Here is a 22,562-nt window from a genome sequence, read left to right as displayed (position 1 = left end):
CAAGGTAAATATTTCCTATATATGTATATCAAAGGAAATCAACCTGACAATTAAATGTTAATGTTCATAATAAAAAACAAATTCATTGTATGTGTGTCTGTATTTGTTAGGATCAAAGACTGTTCTATCAGGCACAGGCAAACAGGTGGTGTGAATTGTGTGAATGTAAAGACACAACCACACCAACACACATGTTCAGTCAGTCATTTTCTCAACTTTTATTGAGCTGTGGTTATTTGTCAGGCCAGTGCTAGGTGCTAGTTCATTTAGTCAGCATGTTGGAATCTCTGGTCTTAAAAACTCCAGTGTGACCATTTATAAGGTTAGGTTTTCAGAAGGGCTGATTTTGACTTCCACATAAGGATACATAATGCTAAGAGGTCAATCAAAAATGTGGAGTTTGTGGAATTAAATTAGCAAAAATTTGAAAGCTTTGGTTAAATCTGCATTGAGGTGTGCTCAACATCCCATGACACTGTATATGTGATAGAAACAATCTTGTGTAACTTCCTATAAATTCCTCCAAAATTTATTTTCCTTATCTTTGCCCCCATTTCAGATTCAGAATTTATTTCTAAGTAGTCAATAGGATATTTTCTGTCAATTTAAACACAAAATTGAAATGGTTATTAGACAACGTGTGAGTATAGAAACCGGAAGTGGCTACAATAATTTGATCAAAGGGTGATTATTTAAAACAGGATATGGGTCTCCTTGTACTCACATACATATTATATTCTAAATATGTAAAAGTCCTTCGGAGGCTTTTAAAGCTCACAATTCATTTTTATCTTAGAGTGCGTGGGTAGAACAGATTCAATGTGATGATACCTCAAAGAGCAAATCTTTACCTCAAATAGCCAACTTCATTTCCCAAGAAAAAAATAACTGTTTTATTTTAATGGGATATTCTCAGTGAACTTTGTTTTATATTTTTGTTCAGTATAAATAATTTTTTGGTAAATAAAGTTCTAAACCAAATCCACTTGGATAGTTAATCATTTCAGTAAGTTCACCGTGAGAACAGCGTAACACAAAGATCCCTTGCGCAAAAGTGTACAATCACCTTGTCATCTGGATTTCTTAGAAAGGTAATACCACTGGGCGTGGTGGGGCATGCCTGCAATCCCAGCAACCTGGGAGGCTGAGGCAGGAGGATGGCAAGTTCCAGGCTGGTCTGGGGAATCTAGCTAGCTGCTGTAAATAAAATAAATAAAATAAAAAGGGATGGAGATATATAGCTCAGTATGTAGTGCATAGTGTACTAGGTCTGTAATCCCAGCTACTCAGGAGGCTGAGGCAGGAGGGCAATTTAGTGAGACCTTGTCTCAAAATAAAAAAGTCAAAAGGGCTGGGTGTGTGGCTCAGTGGCAGAGCTGGAGCAGGTGTGGTTATTAGCAAGTGCAAGGCTCAGCACCCAAATAACAACAGCAAAACAAAACAGCTTTGCTTTCAGTGGGTTTACTCTTTGAGGTATCAGCACACTGAGTCAGTTCTACCCATGAACTCTAAGAATGAACTGTGTGAGCTGCAGTTTGCCTTGGCCTGTAGGAAGGATGAAATCACAGTCACAGGAGGGCAGAGAGAAGAGAGAAGAAACAGTCAGTGTGATGGATATAGTGTTTCTTAACAGCTTTTTAAAACTTTAAGGTAAAGGTTATGCTAAGTCAGAAGGCTGATACAAATTTCACAAAAGAAGTCCCCAAAGGATAATCTGAAACCTGGGTCAAAGGCAAAAGCACTTAATTTTCTCCTTTGGGATTTCCAGAACAATGCACTGAAAAAAAAAATGAAGAAAGAATTAATTCAAGGGCTCTTACTGTCCTCTTTGTGTGCGGATATGTGTAAATATATGCAACTTTTACAACGCTCAGATAGATGTTAGGAAACCTTCATTCGCTTCCTACCATTAACTCACAGGCTAATTTTCAAAATTATTATCACACATTACATCGAGGGTTCATAATGGTCATTGGTTATAGAAGTTTACCTTGACCTGCTTCTCCATCAGCTGCTATTTGTGATTACAAGTTCAACACTGCCAGGAGCTGGGAAACCAAATAACTCCATCATGAGGTCATTCAGTTACCAAAAAAAAAAAAAAAAGAATTTAATAGATTCACCTTTTTCTTGGAAAAAAATTTAAAAGAGGAGGACTTTAAAAAAAATAACTCTGAGTTGGGTACAGTGGTACACACCTATCATTCCAGTGACTCAGGAGGCTAAGACTGGAGGATTGCAAGTTTGGGGCCAGCCTCACCAACTTAGCAAAACTCGGTCTCGAAATCAAAAATATAAATAAAAACAGAAAATAAAGGCCTTGGGAAGTCATTCCGTGGTAAAACACCCCCATGTTCAATACCTGGCACCAGAAAAATAAATAAATAAATAAATAGAAAGTAACTCTAGCAGCTATTTTTTTTTTTTTAAACTCTCATTTGCCAGCATATTCTAAAGATCAAAAGGATTGCAGGCCCTGAGAAATCAGCAAAATTGAACCTTATATATGGCTGCAAACATTAAAAGGCTGTTAATGGAGTGATGGATTTTTAAATTTTGTTTTTCCCCCCTTTACAAATAGTCAGGCAAAGAGTACAGGGAAGTCGAATGTGCAAACCAAAATTTAAGTATAAAATAAAAATTTGGATATAACAGAAAAAATTCATTTAGGTTTCTTTATGCTGACTTCAGTGGCTTTAAGGGAGTGAAAGAGGTAGAAGATTTTCAGTGTGTAATATATTCTTTGCTTTGATCTTTACTGGTTAGGGTCACTGATACACTAAGAAGAAAGAAAAGCTATACATATAAGGTTTTATTAGAGAAGTAATTTTTATACTACTGGATAAACTTTGTAAAAGAGAGAAAAAATACATATGAAGTCTTCCACGTCCCACTTCTTTAATATAACTATTATGACTTTTGTATAGTCCCTTCCAGATTTTTCATGTACATGTTATACAATCAATAGTGCACACACATTTTTTACTCGTGTGTGTGTGTGTGTGTGTGTGTGTTTGCTGGAGATCAAACCCAGGTCCTCATGCATGCTAGGCAAGTACTCTATAACACTGAGCTACATCCCCAGCCCTTTTCTATTTTTTTTTAATTTAATATTTTTTCAGAGGTGCTAGTGGTCTTCTAAATCGTTGTGGTAACTGTATATTCCATGTAGTCACTGTGCCATAATTTACTTAACCATTCCCCTAATATTAAATATTTAAGTTACTTCCAAATACAGGTTCTTGTAACAATGCTTTTTATGAAAGTCTTTATACATATGGTTTTTCCTATACCCTACAGCCCTTTGGGAAAAAAGTCCTAGAAGCTGGGATATAACATCAGAATTTGCAATATATTCCCCAATTGCTTTCTAAGGGGACTGAACTAAATCACAGTGACATCAGAGATAAGTGAGTCCAAATTTCTTCAGTCCCTGAATCATAAATGTGTGTGTGTGTGTGTGTGTGTTGCCAGAGTTGAAGCCCAAAGTCCATGTATACCAAGCATGTACTGCACTCCTGAGTTAAACTCCCTGGATCACTCCCTGGATCAGAAAAAAAATCATCAGCAATCACTGGGAAAGGTGTATTATTAAGCTGGAATTCAAGATTACACATTTGTATCTTAAAATTTGTTTAACGTGAACCAGTTCTCTAGGATTTGATCATCCCCCACAGTCTTAGAAAAATCCAGTCTTTGATTTGGAGACTCAGGATTCCTAATGACCATTCTAAAACAAAAAAGAACCAGCCCCACCCTAAGAAGTGAGCCAGCCAGACTGTCTTGACATGAGCTTATTGACGGCAATGCTAAGATTTTTTTTTTTCTACTGATAAAAGGACAAGTCAATGGGGTAATTTTACAGGATGGTTGCAAGGGATTCTATGAATGGGGAGAAATATGGCAAATAATTTAACTCTAGGCAAGGGTAAAACCTACTAAATATAATCCAGACTGAGGGCATGGACAAATGCTCTGCACACTATCAGATGGGATGCAGGAATCTTCTTGGACCAGGGTCCCTGAACAGTATATTATACGAGAATATCTAAAACACAGATATCTTCAGAGGTTCTGATTCAGCAGGACTGGGGTGGGGCTCAATAATTTGCATTTCTAACAAAAATTTCCCAAATGATGCTGATGCTGATGGTTCCAGGACCACACTTTGAGAATTACTGTCTTAGACAATTACTAATTTTGGCGGGGAGGGGTGGTTCCTGGGGATTAAACCCAGGGCCTCTCAAATGCTGCACAACATGCTCTAGGACTGAGCTATGTTGCCAGACTTTTTTATTTGGAGACAGGGTCTCACTCAATTGCCCAGGCTGCCTTCAAAGTGATCCTCCTCCTCCCTCAGCCTCCCAGGTAGCTGGGATTACAGGCATGCACTACCTCACCCGGCTATTTCTTAATTCTTATAAAAACATTTATACTGAGTGTCTCTTAAGCACTGTGCTGCATGTTGCAGAGAGAGATACGAAACCTTGTTGGCACCTACCTTCAAAAGAATGATAATCTGTATTTCTGCTGACACTGAACTACTCTAGTCCTAAAAACCAACAAATTTGAGCCTTGTTGAACACAAAGTTTAAAAATATATTATACTGCCTTTAAATAAAGCCAGGATGTTTCTAACTAGTTCCAAATGCTTTAGGAAAACATGTAGTAATTCTACATTGCCAAATGCCTGCCTGGGTATTTTATTCACTCTTCTGGATTAAACCAACACATGCAAATGATTTTTTTTTGAAGTTTGTACTTCACTTATATTTATATCATTCATATGTTTGTTTTCTTTTATAAACCTTATTCACTATATAAAAAGAGCAAAGAATTTATATTGGGCACTTTTCCATATGTAGTTCAAAACTTACATACATAGGTTAATTCTCAACTGCCAGAAAAGAACAATATTTAGGAAGGTACTGGGATACTGTTTTAGATTTATGGACGAGCAAGGTCATGTAGAAAATCAATGACAAGTAAGCAATGTGCTTAGTCATGAGGCATGAGGGTGGCCCATACTTAACAGTGAAACACCAACAATTAGCTGATTCATAGAGTTAATGAACTTGAGACAGTTACTAAGCTTTTCTTTCTTTTTTCTTTTTTCTTTTTTTTGGTACTTGAGATTGAACCCAGTGATGCTTTTATCCCTGTTCCTTTTATTTTTTTATTCTGAGACAGGGTCTCACTAAATTGCTGAGGCTGGCCTCAAACTCACAATCCTCTTGCCTCAGCCTCCTGAGTGGCTGGGTTGATAGGCGTGTACCACCACACCCAGCTGAACTTTTATTTCTAACAGAGACCCACTGCCTTGAAATAACTATTTTCAGCCAAAAGAATAAAGTATGTAAGAAATTTTATGATCTGTGGGTATGCCAAAGACTGAAACATTATTTTTTAATTATTTATTTTTTATAACTTTATTTGATTGATTTTGTTTTTAATGTGCTGCTGAGGATTAAATCCAGTGCCTCACATGTGCTAGGCAAGTGCTCTACCACTGAGCCACAACCCCAGCCCTTAAATATTATTTTTACTTCTTTGGTCCTTTTTTAAATTTTTTTTATGAAGTGATTAAAAAGCCCCTCTCATTTCAATCTCTTAGGAAGCGACTTTCAAAACTGGCAGAACATGGAGAAAACAAAGGAGACGTACTATTTGACTACTTGATTACATTAACCAACCTCGGTCTTCTACCTCCTAACTTTTGTAATGTAGCCTAGGAAAATTGATATTTTATAACTGCTTGTTTTCTTTGAGGCCATAATGTTTGAAGAAGATTTGCAACTTGTTTTGATTTTTAAGAGAAAAAATGATGGGTGCATATATCTTTTCCTATCATTGCTATCCCACACGGTTATTTTCGTTTTTTATTGCACAGGGGCTGGCTCATGGGGGAAACTGGGACAAGCATTACCTTAATTTTATTTATTTATTTTCTCTCCTGATCCCCTCTGTTCGACTCCAGATATGTTCTCTACTTCTTCCAGGCCTTGTTTTCAGGTAGCAAGGAAATAACCAACTCGCTCAAGTTCTTCCTGATAGCGATGTTATGAATTTGCCCGACTAGGAACAATAGCTTTTTAACAGTGGACTCCAGCCCTGAGAGCGATAAAGACATTTAAGGAGTTCTTTCCAGAACTTCACCATTGCACTCAATCGGTCTGACAGTTATGTTTCCCCATGGCCCTCACCATAAAGGAAGATTTATTGCTTAAACATACAGGGTGAAATTGTGTAACCTCTTTCCATTCCCTTTCTGGATTCTTTCCTGAAGGAAATTTGAGAGCCACAGAGAACAATGATAAGTGGCACCTTTAGAATATACAGTGATTCTAGAATCCTATAGTGTCATCCTGGAACAGGGTAAATTCTCTGAAACCAAACTTCTGTTCCAGGACACCGTAACCACACATCCTGTTGATGGTGGGAGTTGAGCACACAGGGATCTGTCACACTCCTACTCAGGGTATTTCCCTATTGCTGTCCCTCCCTCCTATCTACCTTCTCCTTATCTGTGGCAAACTGTGAAGGACTTCTCGCCCTAGGTTGATGCTAATCTGAACTCTTCCCAGAGGTCATATAATTTGTCTCAATATGTCTTACCTCTATAATATCATTCAGATGAGTCCACAAATTAAGGCATTTTTTTTTAAAAAAGTGAAACAGTTAAACTTTGGCAATGAATTTATTTTCTAAGAACAATCAAGTGGGGGCTTGGGAGTGGTAGAGCCCTTGCCCAACATGCATAAGGCTCTGAGTTCAATTCCCCAAAACCTCAAAACCAACCAGCCAACCAACCGACCAATGAAGTGAGGGTTGGGGTTTTTTGCTTGGTAGTAAAGTGTATGCTTAGCACGTTTTGAGCCCCTGGGTTCAATCCCCAGCACCAAAATAAATAAACCCATACATAAATAATAAACATATGAAATGATTTTTTAAAAAAAAAAATAACAAAGCATAATAAAAATAAACAGATACTGGATTAAATTGAAATAAACCATTCTATGATCAAGTTTAAATCCTGACCGGGAGGTTTTAAAATCTTACTTTAATTGGTTCAAGTTGAACGGATTGACAATGTCATTTCTTTTCCATTCTATCTGAGAAAATGCAGCTGCGAAAAGAAATTCATTGCATGCTGTCCCAATTTCAATTGAGAATGGCCTGTTCACTAGAATACCTAAAGGTGCAATAATGACTCCAAAAAAGCACAAATTATGCTTGCTATTAAGAGAGTAGACGCTAATGAAGTCCTTGATCCCCACCCCCAAAGGGAAACCCACATGAATGAACTTGCTTTTGAGGTGACAGGGACACTCACCCCACCTACTAGCTTGAGCGACTCTTTGCCTTCCATTTCCCTGTCCTTTTAGTTAGGTGCTTGCTTGGGACTGAGCCTCTCAGAGGGGTAGACCAGGTGCACTGCATAGTTCCGGCTCAGCAAAGGTGGGAGGGATCCTCCCAGGCATCACACGTGAGTCCTGAGTTGCTGTCACTCCAGGCTACTCTCAGCTCACCAGAGTGCCGCTGGGGATCGGGCCCCTTGTTTGCAACACTCAGTCCAAGTCCCTTCCTTTCTCACACAGGAGACACTTCAGGATGATATGTATTATTTCATTCTGAAGGAGAATTTAAAACGTACTCCTTGGATAGTACACGATTAATCATATACTTGTCCAATTGCTCCCTGTTAATAAATAGGTGAGTTATTAGGAGGCATATTAACTTTTCATGCTACTAGAATACTACTTGTTGGTTACTGCCTGTTGAAAGGGACCTCATTTTAAAACACAAGCACAAGTCACTGCTTAGTCTTTTAGGCTCCATAGTAAACTGTCTTCTGGTCAGACGGATAATCGGCCTCACTCTAAAAACACATTTGCTCCCCGATAACATGTATGACAAATTCTCAGATTGCACCAGACAGACCTAAGAACAGAGGGCTGAGGATGTAGCTCAGTGGCAGAGTGCTTGCCTAGCATGCATGAGGCCCTGGGTTCCATCCCCAGCACTGGAAAAAAAAAAAATGTGAGGAACAGAAAATTTAGGGCTGAGGCTGCGGCTCAGTGGTGGAGTGCTTGCCTAGTATGTGTGAGGCACTGGGTTTGATTCTCAGCACTGCATATAAATAAACAAACAAACAAATAAATAAGGGCCCAATCACAATTAAAAAAATAATAGAGATTTATGAAATAAAAGCACAATCCATGCCTTCTAGATGCATTAAAAGTAAATATTAATCTACTTGTGTACACAGGACTCACAAAGACGGAAGATTAGACTTGATTTTTGTCTGAAGTCATCAGGGAATAGGAAATATAATTTTAAAATGAATAATGAAATATTCTAAGAAACATTTTATGAATTCACAAGCATTATCTTCAAACTAATAATCTCAACATTAGTACTGGGGTGTACTAAAAGAGTAAAAGAGTTAGCTATGACACAGCTACTCAGGAAGGTCAATTACTCATTTAAGATACACAGGTTTGCTGATAAAAGTCTTAAAATCATACCTCCCAGAACAAGGAATAATAACTGAAATATTTTTCCCACTTCGCAAATGAGGAACTTGAGCTAGAAAGGGTAAGTGACTGGCCCCAGCTATAAAAAAATGAAACAGTTAAACAATGTAAACATTCATACTCTAAACTGAATACTCAGTATTAAATTGCTGAAGTACATTTATGGTCAAAGAAATACTAAGAACACATAAACCCGTTTCTTAAAGTAATAACTGTAGCATACACTATCAGTGGTGTCTTAACATCTATCATAAAAATGTCCCCCAAATATGGCCTACCGTGGGTGAATAGATTTCCAAGAATCTAATGAAGTATGTTAGGTGAATAAAAATCAAAATTCACCGTTTTTATTATATAATAGCTTTAAAACATGTACTGAAACAGACTTTATTACTGTACATATATATGTAACTACATGACCAATATTAGTCTGCAACATGTACACTCAGAAAAATGAGAAATTATATCCCATCTATGTATGATATATCAAAGTGCATAAATGCATTCTACTGTTATGTACAACTAAATAAAACAAATAAAAAAATTTAAAAAAAACATGTACTGTGTAACTCCCTTGGATCTACTTCTGTATTCAGAGAAAATACAAATAGTAAATAAGAAACCTCAGGAAGATTTCAAATGATCTTCAAATTTCAATTTTGACGTTGTCTGCGAAGAAACTAACTGCAGTATGACGTTCTAGGGCTTTCTATGCTGGCAAGATGGATATTGACAGATCACACTGTTTTGTGGTGGCGTCAAATAGGATCAGTCTCAAAGGACTTTTTGTAAACAACCTAAAATCGCTGCCCTTTATGTTGCTTTTAGGTGTAAAGGAAGAGAATTAAGGAATAGATAATGAAGGAATCTACTCCTCCAAAAAGGCAAAGCAAGTTGGAAATTCAGTTTAATAGTTTGTGGGGACAGCGCACACTTGTGCTCACAGACCGGTTGACTTAAATCCAGTTTTCTCGACTAGTGAATTTTTAAAATCCTTTACAACTAATATTTACTTAGTGAAATCCTATAAAAGTGAAAACTTCTTGCAGTACATTTGCCACACCTTATCACGCCCATGATATTTCCAAGTTCAAATGACAATGAAATCAGCAGAAATACACCTACAAATTAGAATGACCAACATTTTCTGTTGTGTGCACTGTTCATAGACAGAGCCTATGAAAGAAGCAAAAATTTGGGCCAGGATACAGAAAGCACTTGGAAAATATTATTTAAACATATTTTTCATATTTGTCAAAAGTCTTCTGTTATTAATAACCACGTCATAATTTGAAAACTAAATGAAATGTATTATTAACACTTGGATATGTTTCCACAGAGATGCCTTTTCATAGATAGCTTCAACAGATAACCATCTTGATCAAGGTTAGTGACAAACATTCTTATTTTCACAGAATTACACAAGAGAAAATAAGTATCTGTTGATATTTATATAGTTTACTGATTAAAAATAATCAAGTTGCATGATCAGTAAGCCGTTTCTACCTGATATTCCTAAAATCACACTTTGTGTCCTATATGAATTTTAAAAGTCGTAAGGATTTTTAAATATTGTAATTTAAAAAAAATGTCACCTAGGACTTTTTGGAAAGTAATTCTGAAACACAAAGAAATGAATGCTAAAGGAAATGAGTTCCTTTGAAGAAAATATTGCATTTAATTGTTAAAAGTAGTAATCGCAAAAATATTTCCAAAGTACCCTCAAGTTCAATAAAAAATATGATGCTAGTGGCCATTTTAGTTTTAATTTTTTTTAAAGAAGAAATTACACTCTCTTAAATGTCAAAGAATGACCAAACAACAGTACAAAAGTCTTCGGCCTGGAATTCTCCAAAACTTTATACTTCACTGATGCCATGGTTGTATAGCAGTTAATTATAAGAGCTAGAAACAAACTTTTACATATGAAAAAAAGTTTCTGATTAAAAAATAAAAGCATCAGGGGCTGGGGTTGTGGCTCAGTGGTGGAGCACTTGCCTCACCGCATATAAATAAGTGAATAAAATAAAGGTCCATCAACACTAAAAAAAATTTAAGAAAATAAAAATAAAAAATAAAAGCATCAATAGTGTTTTTCCTCTCTTTCCAATGACTTGCAGAAGATTGAGAAGGCCACTAGTTGGTTCTAAGACCTTTTCATTGAAGATACAATCATCAGCAAATTAAATATCAAATATCACATAATTTAAATAAAGGAGAAAAATTATGTGAAGTTTAAAGAAGGATAAAAATGGATGGTTTGGCAACACACTTCACTCTTGGGCTAATGCGACATTAGTTTTGTATATTAAGATGAATACTATGGTTCAATATTTAGCTCCAGAGAGAGTCTGACTGAAAATATACTACACAAAAATTAAAATTGCAGCAGAATCTTTTGAAATACCACTCCAAACACTAATTGTTAGCATCTATGAGTGTTTCTCTGAGAAACCGCAGTTAATGACTGTCAGTCCCCACACCAGAAAGATTTTCTGAAGCATCTATCCCCATCACTTATGTTTTCAGTCAGTGATCAGTCACTTAGCTATAGACAGGAAGACTGCAGCAGAACACCTGAGATTAGCTGAAGACCTGCCCAGGTTCAAGAATAAGTTACTCACTGCTTTTCTTAATAACTCTTAATAACAATTGTTTCATGAATGATTTTAGAAAGGAGTTGACAGTCCACTAATGTACTTCAAAATCAAGAATTTTTTTCCCCAGCAACAGCTATCATAGAACTCAGTTCACCACTTTGTCTGATTTTCAAATGAGAATAAACACAGATTAATTTTACATTTTGTCCCTGATCGAAAAGAAGAAAAACTTTGGTTTCTTCATGCCCCAACTATTCTCTTTTCCACCTAAAATAACTGACTCTACTTTTTTCCCTACCATTAGCCTCAGACCCAAGTGGATCCGATTCTTGCTGTAAAGCAAGCACATTGCAAGAAAATAATGATATAATACAGAAGGTGATAGTAATTTTGCCACTTTTGGACATCTCACCAACACATTCCAACAAAAGGCAATTAAAGGGAGCCGACTCACCTACGTAATGGGGAGTTAGCAAGAAGACTTTAGAAATGCAGCCTTCTGATCACCAGCAGAGGTAAAGGCCCCTTCTTTACCTACCAACTGCCCTTATATAAAAGCAGCAGTTTGGTTACTCCCAGTTTCTGCCTCCTTACCTTAGGCTCCGCCCCAAATACCGAAGTATTAAGTACCAGGACAGCACACCCACCTCCACCCCCAGCATCGAGGGACCGCAGATCTGTTGGCCGATTCCACCCCTATGTACCCTCAGCCAGACTACAAAGCGACGCAGTTTACGCCTGGCACGTGTGGCAGCCACATCACAGCGATTTGACCTTTCCAAACACCTGGGGGTGCGGGTGGGACAGGGGACCCGCAGTCGGCCTCCCCTCCAACCGGGAGGAGCCCGGTGGACATCCCTCAGGGCCGGCACACCCAGGCCAGGTGGCCCCAAGTGCGCCTCTCTCTGAAAACTGTCACCACGACCCACAGAAAGCCACCGCTGCTGAAGTTCTTGGAGACTCAGGGCGACCTCCCCGTCAAGGGAACTCAGCGGCCGCGGGACGGACGAACGCGGGAGCCACGCTTCTCCTCATCCCGCGGACACCCTGTCCCAAAGTTCGCACCTCCTCAAGGGACGCGGAGGTCCCGGTCCTCGGGAGGGTCCCCGCGCACCCAACGCTCTCCCCAGGGGGCCTGTCCTGGACTCCGGGACGCTCGGGTTCCTGTCTACCCAGCAGAGACCGTCCGCGGCTCTCGGTCCCCGCGCCTCGCGTGCTGCCCGCGTCCTCCACGCCGGGTCAGCTCCACGCGGGACGCGACCCTCAGCCCGCGACCCCGCTGGCCTGTCACTCGTGACCCTGTCAGTCTCGGTCCTCCCGGGACCGGGACCGTTCCTCAGCGCTGAACCTCTTCACCCGCCCGTCGGTCCGCGTCCCCTCAGACCCCGTCCGCGGGTCCCTCGGCCCCGACCTCCGCGCGCCCCCTTCCCGGGCGCCGCGGGGCACTGCGACTCTGACCTGCGGCGCTGGCGGCGGCGTGGCGGCCGCTCCGGTGTCCCCGCGGCCGAGCCGAGCGCCCCAGGCGGCGGCTCCGGCTCGGGCTCGGCTCCCAGCGCGGTGGGCCCCGCCTGCCCGCCGCCGAGCCGAGCGGGGCCGGGGGCGGGCGCGGGGCGGGCGCGGGGGCGGCGGCGCGCGCCCGAGGGAGCGGCCGGGGCCGGCGCCGCGCCCGCGCGCACAGTAGGGCCCTGCGCCGGGGCCACCTCGCCGCCCGCGCCCGCGCCGGCTACCTGGCCTCCCCAGCTCCTCGCAGCCACCGCTGGGAGGCGGCCCACAAATGGTCCCGTCGTCACAGAGCAGGGACCCGAAGTCCAGAAAGATGCCCACCGTCTGGTCCCGTCTGCGCCGGGGCCCACCCTCCATCTCTCCGCCAGGCTCGCCCTCGGGCGGTGGTCCCAGAGGTGCTCTCCAAGGAGACTTTCAAAAAAGAAAAGGGGAAAAAAAAAAATGAATGAAATAATATTGAGGATCACCTGGATTTTATCTTAGACCCTAATGAAACTGCATACCCTCGGGGCCCCCCTTTTTGCCTTTGTCATTTACATCGCTCTTCGCCAAGTGACAGTTTTAATCATTCAAAGTGTTCCTTAAAATCATGAATAGAATTTCTTAAATTCTTCAGCAGTGTTTCTTACAGGGAGGGACCGGGATTCGTGGAGGGAGGGAGGGTGGGGATTCCGGGAGTGAGAATCGCACGTTTTCAAGTTCTCTTTAAATCTCTCTCTCTGTCTCTGTTTTTTTTTTTTTTTTTTTTTTTTAAATTCTGGGTCTGGGTTTCCTCGGGAAGGCCTTTCAGGGAAGCCCTTGACTTCCAGATGCGTACCAACGTCTTGCTCAGGATGCCTTCCTGCCCTTAGCATCTTCATTTGTTGGGGTTGCACAGTACTTTGTGAGCGTATCACTAGGGAGAAAGCTCAGGGCTTGACCCAACAGATTCATGTCCTTCTGCTCCTTCCCCCTGCTCTAAAATAACAAGAGGCACCGGAATATGGGGACTTGGGAGACCCTTGTATTAACCAAGGTGAGACCCCCTTTCTTTGCCTGTCATTCAGGCGGGCAGCTTGACATGGTTCAACACTGTAACCCTCAGGCAGAAGGACAGGTCGCATCTTCCTTCTAATTCATTCTAGATTTCTGATCTGCTTTTTAAAATATAGCTTTATTGAGATATAATCTTTCAATTTACATGATATAAACTTAGATATTATACATTTAAAATACACAATTCAGTGAGTTTTAGCCTATTGACGAATTTGTGTCACCAACACTGTACTCTAATTTTGGAACACTTTCTTCACTCTAAAGAGAAACTTTCTTCTCATTAAGTCATCCTCGCCAATGCTGGGTAACCACTAACCTACTTTCTTTCTGTCTCTATAGATTTATCTATTCTGGACATTTCATATAAATGGAGTCATACAATCATACGAGGTGTGTGTGTGTGTGTGTGTGTGTGTGTGTGTGTGTGTGGTTTTGGGGATTAAACCCAGGGGAACTCTACCCTGAGCTACATCCCTGCTTCGTTTTGACTTTTATTATTACTTTATTAATTTTGAGACAGTGTCTCACTAAGTTGACTAGACTAACCTTGAACTTGCAAGGCTCCTGCCTCAGCCTTCCAAGTAGCTAGGTTACAGTTGTGTGCCACCAATAATGAAGTCTTTAGTGACTCTCTCCACTGAGCCTAAGGTTTTCAAGGCTCCTCCATGCTGTAGATTATGTCACCATTTTGTCACTTCTTTGTGGACAAATCATATTTCACTGTGTGCATATGCCACATTGTTTTTGGCCATCTATCCATGAATTGATGATCAGTTTCTTCTGTGTGGCTTTTAGAATAATGCTACTATGAACTTTCATTTGCAAGGTGATTTGTGTATAGATTTCATTTCTCTTGGGTGTATGCCTCGGGTCAGAATTGCTATAATACATGGGAACTCTGTTTTTGAGGAACTGCCTAGAATCCTCATATGCTGCTGGTGAGAATGTAAATAAATATATGAGCAATACATGAGGATGTTCATCCTTGTTAGTACTCGCCACTGTTTTTTTTTACTTGATACCTCATTGAATTGCCTTTCCCTTGTGACTAATCATATTAAGCCCCTTTTCATGTGCTAATTGGCCATCTGTGTACTTTCTTTGAAGAAAAGCCTATGCGAGTCTTTTGCTCATTTTTAAATTGGGTTGTCTTTTTTGATTGAAGAGTTGTAAGAGTCATTTATATTCTGTGTACAAGTCTCTTATCATATATATGGTTTGCAAGTACTTTCTCCCATCCTCTCAGTTGTTGTTTTATTTTCTTGATGATATCATTGGAAGCTCAAGAGTTTTTCATTTGTGATGAAGGCCAATTAATTTTTTTTTAATTTTGGTGGGATATCAATGACTAATCTAAAGCCATACATTTTACTCCAAAGAGTTTTATTAGCTTAGCTCTTACATATGGGTTTGTGATCCATTTTGACTTAGATTCTGTGTGTGATGTAATATAGGGGCCAATCTGCTTTCGGTAGGGAAATTCCCATAATTCATCAACAGTCACTGAGGGGAATTCCAATACAGTAAGGTCACAAATGGTACAAGCTTTAAAGTTGATCTGAATATTTTCTAAAGTCTTCTGAAACAAAGATTGTGAGATTTTTTTAAAAAGCAATCTAAACTATCAAGTGAGCAATATAAAATGAAAGAGTAGCACTATTTCAAACTGTTAAAAGTCTTGACCCATTAGTGGGTTTTGAAATTATTTTATTGGGTCCTAGCTCATATTTTTTTTTAAAAGTCAAGTTAAAAGAACAGACTAGAAAACAGAAACTATCAGAATGCAACTCCTGTATCAAAATGTTGTTTCAGAACTTGTGTGAGTGTGTGTGTGTGTGTGTATGTGTGTGTTAGTGGGTGGAGGGGGGTGTATCAGGAGTTGGTGTAAAATGTGGGCCACATTTTTAAAAGTTGGAATGACACTGTATAAACTACAGTTGTAGAATTCTTTCATTCCACAAACATTTATTGAGAGCTTATTTTGTGCCAGGCCCTCTGCTAAGTGCTGGGGATAAAATGATAAACACCACATGGTCTCCACCCTGCAGCAGCCCATATATGGAGTAGGATCCATATGGAATTTCTAGAGACAGAAGATTGGGCCTAATTCCGTTCTCCCCAACCACAAAGATTCCTTCCAAATTTTGGTGTTGAGTCTCATGACTTTTTTTAATTAATGCTCAGTGATTTACTTCATTCGAGATTTATAGACATAGAATTTTTCTTCCAAAGAGTGGAACTTTGTTCCCAGGTTCATAATTACATACTATGTTGATTATATTGTGAAGGAAGTACAGGTCTCGTAATGGGAGGTGACTTGCAACTGAATTGATTTCCATTTGACTTCAACTACATTTAAACTAACCTCACTGTGTAAAACTCTGGTGTTTAAATATTTTTAGGGGGAAAATTTAAAAAATAATAACAAATTTATTTATTTTTCCAAGAGGTCCTGCAAACCAGGGTATTGGCATTAATAGTGACATTTTGCCATTTTAAAGACTGAGTTAATGAAATAAATGTCCCTTATTTCTAATGGAGTTATTCATTTATAGCAGCTGTGCACAATCACGGCTCTGACATGGGCTCCCCCTCTTTATCTGTGACACCATTTATCAATCTCCAGACACTATAAATTCCCAGGAGATTTAGAAGATCTTCATTTAAAATTTAAGAAATCATAAGCAGTTTAACATGACGGACAGATTAAATGCACAGATGCACACACGTATACACACACACATACACACACAGTCATCTACTTTTTGAACAGCATGTTCCCACGTGTAATTTTTAAATCCAGTAATGAAATTTTACCTGTAACTCCCAATTTGACTTTGAGTCTTACTAAAGGTCCTTTTGAAGTTCTTAAGTACCAAAGCTGAGCTTGTAAGACTTTCTTCTAAATTCAGATCGCTTAATTTCTTGATTTCTTCCATATACCTCTCTGCTTAATTCAGCATTCTATTTATGTTTTGAGCATTTGCCTAGAAATAAAAGAAAAGATGGAACATTTTAATTAAGGAATCATCAGGTAGGGCTGGGGCTGTAGCTCAGTGGTAGAGCGCTTGACTGATAGTGGTATCCCATAAGGCCTTGGGTGTGAACCCAGTAAATCTCATCCCCGACACATGCACACACAAATCACTATGTAAGAATGGAACATAGCTATATTTGGCCAAAAATGGAGAATATAGTCAACTTGATACATATATGTTTATTTATGAATGCTTCAACATAAGCTGTCTTTCAAGTAATTTGCAAAAACTGAAAGAGACACAATTTCAAGGCCCTACTCTCAATAATGTTCTTTCCTTCAATATTGAATTAAAACACTCTTGTTTTTCTTTTACTCCTCTATTTTAAAAAACCTTCTCTTTCATTTTTCCTGATGTGTGAACTGCCACAAAATTAATAATAACATTTAATTTGGGGAAAATTTCTTTTGGTAATTTCAACAGTTTTGAGTTAGGCTATTTAAGTGTTAAGGTTTTAATGGTTTGAAAACATATTTTAAAGATTCAAATAGTTTCTATTTTGGGAAATAAAAAAGTGAGCTATTTGCCCTGCTCTTTCATTTTTTTTCTCCACTTTTTATGCTAAAAATTGACTATGTTGGGCTGGGACTGTGGCTCAGCAGTAGAGCGCTCACCTAGCATGGAAGGGACCAGGCTTTGATTCTCCAGCACCACATAAAAATAAAGGCATTGTGTTGTGTCCATCTAAACAAACAAACAAACAAAAAAAGATTCTCTCTCTCTAAAAAATAAAAAAATAAAGGCATTGTGTTGTGTCCATCTACACATAAAAAAATATTTTAAAAAAATTGACTATGTATCTGACTGACTTCTACTTATCAAAAAGCAAGAAGCAGAACTAGTAAAAGTTAGAAAGAATACCCATAATCACCTTGGATGGCAAAGTATAGTACTTTGTTTTTTCCTTTTAAGAATTTTGTTTTAATTAAGTACCAGTATAATGTGATCTTGACCTTTATTTCTATTCAGTGTGACCTTGAGCAGGAGAATCAATCCTAGGCTTAGTTTCCTCCTTTATAAAATGAAACTACAGGGGCTGGGGATATGACTCAGTGTTAGAGTGCTTGGCTAGCATGTGTGAGATGCCAGGTTTGATTCCCAATACTGGGAAAAAAACGTATAAGATGAAACTAATATATTCCCATAATTTCATCAATGAAATAACATAAGAAAATGCCAAGTCAGGCTCCTAGTAAGAACTCGATAAATGTAATTTATTAACTCCATGAAGTATTGAGTATTTTTTCTAATAATTACTTATTGAAATATAGTTTGGATGCTAAACTGAAGGGTTCTTACATGTATGTTTGATTTTTTTTTTTTTTTTTGGTACCAGGGATTGAACTCAGAGGCACTTGACCACTGAGCTACATCCCCAGCCCTATTTTGTATTTTATTTAGAGACAGGATCTCACTGAGTTGCTTAGGGCCTTACTAAGCTGTTGAGACTGGCTTATGAACTCGTAATCTTCCTGCCTCAGCCTCCTGAGCCACTAGGATTACAGCATATATATATATATATATATATATATATATATATATATATATATACATATATATATAATTTATTTATTTATTTTTATGTGGTGCTGAGGATTGAACCCAGGGCCTTGCACGTGCAAGGCGAGTGCTCTACCACTGAGCCACAACTCCAGGCCTATATGTTTGCTTTTTGATTACCCATCTATAGAGATATTTTACTACTTTATCTTTTTATTTCTTGCATGCAAAAATCACTAGTTCAATTAATAGACTTTGATTTAACTACAAATTTCTGCATGAGAATGGTTTTCTCAGGACACCTGTGTTAATTTGTAGATCCTGGGCCTTGTCCTATAAAACTAAAATCCAAAACTAAAAATCAAAAAAATATTATGGAACATATTAGACATACATAAAAGTAACCAGAACGGTACCACAAAGCCCCCAGGGACCCCTAAGCCAATTTCAGTTCACGGTCAATCCCATTTCATCTGTATTCTCACCCAAGTCCCTCCCTCCTGTATAATCCTGAAGTCAATTACATATAATGCATTTCATCATAAAACTTCCCAACTGTTTTAAAATGTTGTTCTTAGATCTTTGATTTAAAAGTTGGGAAGAATTGATTTGCTCCAGGAGGTTTTGGATTTATCTGAAAATTGTTTTCTCCACTGAAATTTTTCCCCATGCTTAACATCTGTCATTGGTGAATTATAAAATGTGTGTGTTGCCCAGAGGAGTACCATGGGTGCCCTCCAGCAGAGCAACCAAGGACATAAACATGTCCGGGCTAAGAAATAGGCAAGGGACCTGAACCTGAGGAAAGGTAGTTAGGGCAATTTCAGTTGCTAAAACAAAACAAAACAAAAAAGCAAAATGTGTACTTGTGCCAAGAAGAGACATAGCAGATACTGGTCCCCTAAATTTTGGGAGAGTCTAGGATTGGTAGATCCCTGGAGGACAGTCACTTTTACCCTCTTTGACCCCATATTTATGCCACACAAGTAAGGATTGTGTGCTTCTATAGGGAAAGAGATTCAGGAGGGACAAATGTCAGGCATCCTTCTTCCAAATGCTGCAGGGTTTCTCTCTTTGGAAAACCTTCTGGAACACAACACCGGCAGGTCCTTGGTGCTCCTGCCTTGAATGCAGCCTCTATTTTAGTACAGATTGCTGTTAAAGTGTCTGCCTCCTTGGGCGTAAGTACCCTAACAGCAGAAGCCACACTTGATTATATTTTTTACGCCCTAACTTACTGTAAACGACAATACCTGAAACCAAGTAAGCTGACAATTGATGAAAGATGCTGAGTGTTTTTCTTGTATAATGCAAACTTATGTGACCACATCAAGAATCTTACATTGCTGCCCTTCATTTTTCTCGTAACAGCTATTTTCTTTGGGAGGGCTGAGTACAGAACCTAGGGCAAGTGGTTCCACGACTGAACTACATCCCAGCAAATTTTATTTTCTTTGGCATTGGGAACTGAACCCAGGGGCACTCTATCACTGAGCTACATAGCCCAGTCATTTTTATTTTATTTTAAATTTTTATTTTGAGACAGGATCTCACGAATTTGCTGAGGCTGGCCTCAAACTTGTGATCCTCCTGCTTTAGCCTCCCAAATCACTGAGATTATGCATGTGCACCACTATGCCCAGTTTACATCTACAAAATTAATCAGGCTCATAAAATTCCCAGGCTCAGCTAATGATTTGGGGGCCTAACTTAGGTAGTCACACATCTTTCTATTTTTAGAAAAATAATTTTCTTTTGAACATTTGGACCCAGGTGACCACTTTGTTCTTAACACGGCTATGATACATAATTTCAGTTTTGAGCAACTCCAGACCAAGAAGGAGGAGAGGAAGGCTCACGATCTGGGCTTCCTAAAGGAATGATTTCAGATATGCTGTTTCACAGGGATTTGTCAGAAATAGAATTTCCCTATCCCCTTTCATAGGAGAAATTTTTCAGGGATCTAACTTTTTCTCCCTGATGATACTGGGGATTGAACCCAGGGCCTCTGCAGGTGGGCTACCACCAAGCTACATCCGCATCCCACCTTGTTGGGCTGGAATATTTCTGACTTGTCTAAAGGCAAAGGATGTGAGCCAAACAGCTAGCACAACTCTTGCTTCTGTGACCGTCACCATGAATTTCTTTTCAGTTTTCAGGGTGTCATCTAAGGGGATATTTTTTCATACATCTAAGACATGAAATTTGGAGCCCCTTTCTGGGCAGGGATACTTTGCCAGGGAGCACAACTCCCTTTTGCGTTTTTGACTAGATTTTCAATGTTAGGGTGGCTGGTCTGTTGTCCTGAATTGCATTTATGTGTTTAGAAACCTTCCTATGGTGGTGGGAGGAGGTGGGGGAGGGAGGTAGGGAGTTGTGAATAGTTTCCTGAAGAGTAATGCTCTGTTTATTGACAAAACATTCCGCACCATCTCTTCTTACCACCCTAAAGTGGATATTTTTTTTTTCTTTCCCTAATGTATTTTTCTGGTCTTAATCTCCTACAACATCCAATGATTCTCTCAGTAAAATTACAGTAAGTCAATTTCCTTCAGATGAACATTTGCACACCTTTTCTTATCATGCAGAATTAAAAACAAACAACTATTCCTACAAGTTCCTAAAAGTTGACCCTTGCAAGCATAGCGCTTTAAAAGGATAAATTTAGTTGATCTTTTAAACTATTTTACCAAATGGAATTGCAATGGCCTAGGTGACTGCATAATTTATTAATGATGGAAAGCAAATTATCACCCTGAAGGGCATTGTTCAGTCTATAAAACATACTTCTTGCTGGATACGGTGACACATGCTTATAATCCCAGCAGTCTGGGAGGCTGAGGCGGGAGGACTGCAAGTTTGAGGCCAGACCTAGCAACTTAAAAGACCCTCAGCAACTTAATGAGAACCTCTCTCAATAAATAAATAAAATAGGGCTGAAACCAAGTTTCAGTGGCAGAGCACTTGCCTAGCACATGTGAGGCCCTGGTTCGATCCTCAGCACCACATAAAAAAATAAATAAATAAAATAAAGATATCGTGTCCAACTACAACTAAAAAATAAATATTAAAATCAATCAATCAATCAATCAATCAAAGAGCTGGGGATGTAGCTCAGTGGTAAAGTACCCTGGAGTTCAATCCTGGGTACCAAAATCTTCTCCCCCCTCTACTAAACAACAACAACAAAAACTATATATCTTATTGTGATTTTTTAGGAACATAATCCTTGAGTGTCTCCAGACATTTCTAAAAAATAATTTTAAAACCTACCTATGATATAGAATACTTAAAGGAGGCAATATGTAAAACAAACATTTGTAAGCCATAAAATCAAGAGAAATTTAATATATGCGCAACTCAAGGCAATACGACTAAACAATTGAATTTAAGGGGAAAAACAGAAACAAATAAGAAAAAGAAATGAGAGCTTCAGCCTTAATGACTCTTTTCTTTTTTTTTTTTAAGTGTCTTTAAAATTACATAAGTAATATAACCTTCTCATCAAAGATCAAGCCACTTGTATACGAATGTTCATAGCAACATAATAGCCAAAACACAGAAATGATCCAGATGTCCATTAACTGGTGAATAGTTAAACAAAAAGTAGTCTGTCTATACAGTGGAATATTATTCAGCCATACAAAGGAACAAAGGGGAGATTTGGGATCATAGCTCAGTAAGCCTGGCATGAGCAAGGCCCTGCACTGTAGAGAAAGAGAGAAGAGAGGGAGAGAGAGGCAGAGAAAGAGAAAAGAACAAACTCCTGACATGTGCTATAACACAATGATCCTGAAAAACATTTAGCCAGGTGCTAGGTCATACAACCCCAGCTACTCAGGAGGTTGAGGCAGGAGGATCACAAATAGAAGGCCAGACTGGGAAACTTAATGAGACCCCACCTCAAGATAAAAAGAACAGGGCTGAGGATGTAGCTCAGTGGTAGAGTGCTTTGCCGAGTATGTACAAAGCCCTGGGTTCAATCCTCAATATTGAAAATAAAAATTATGCTATGTGAGAGAAACCAGACACAAAAACCAAAAACTGCATGATTTTTTTTTACTTGAAATGACTAGAATAAGCAAATCCACAAAGACGGAACATAGATCAGCGGGTGTCAGGGGTAAAGCAAGAGAAAATAGGGAATGACTAATAATGGGTAGAAAGTTTCTTTTGGGGGTGATGCATGTTCTGGAATTAGACAGTGATGATGGCTACAAGATTTTGTTAAATTTACTAAAACTTGCTGACCTTGAAAAGGGTGACTTTATGGTATGTGAATTGTATACCAATAAAAAAAATCTTAAAAAAATAATGTTGAGAAAAAAAAGATTATTTCTAATTTCCCC

At 39.0% G+C, this 22,562-nt stretch overlaps 1 protein-coding gene across 2 annotated transcripts in view; it reads right to left on the bottom strand.

The window, feature by feature from the left end:
* Window positions 1-12,703, bottom strand: part of Pparg (peroxisome proliferator activated receptor gamma) — a 171,647-nt gene extending 158,944 nt beyond the window's left edge. Inside the window, exon 1 of one of the 2 annotated variants that reach the window (XM_027931872.2) lies at window positions 12,596-12,703. The gene's annotated coding sequence lies outside the window, so the exon portion shown is untranslated. Of the gene's footprint in view, window positions 1-11,591; window positions 11,699-12,595 lie in introns of those variants that run through there. The other variant, XM_027931871.2, reaches the window with a different exon arrangement.
* Between the last annotated feature and the right edge of the window lie 9,859 nt (window positions 12,704-22,562).

The sequence above is a fragment of the Marmota flaviventris genome, chromosome 20 (genome assembly GCF_047511675.1).
Source record: "Marmota flaviventris isolate mMarFla1 chromosome 20, mMarFla1.hap1, whole genome shotgun sequence".
Classification (NCBI taxonomy): domain Eukaryota; kingdom Metazoa; phylum Chordata; class Mammalia; order Rodentia; family Sciuridae; genus Marmota; species Marmota flaviventris.
The sequence above is the reverse complement of the archived record's forward strand: the minus strand, read 5'-3'. Positions and strand labels throughout refer to the sequence as shown.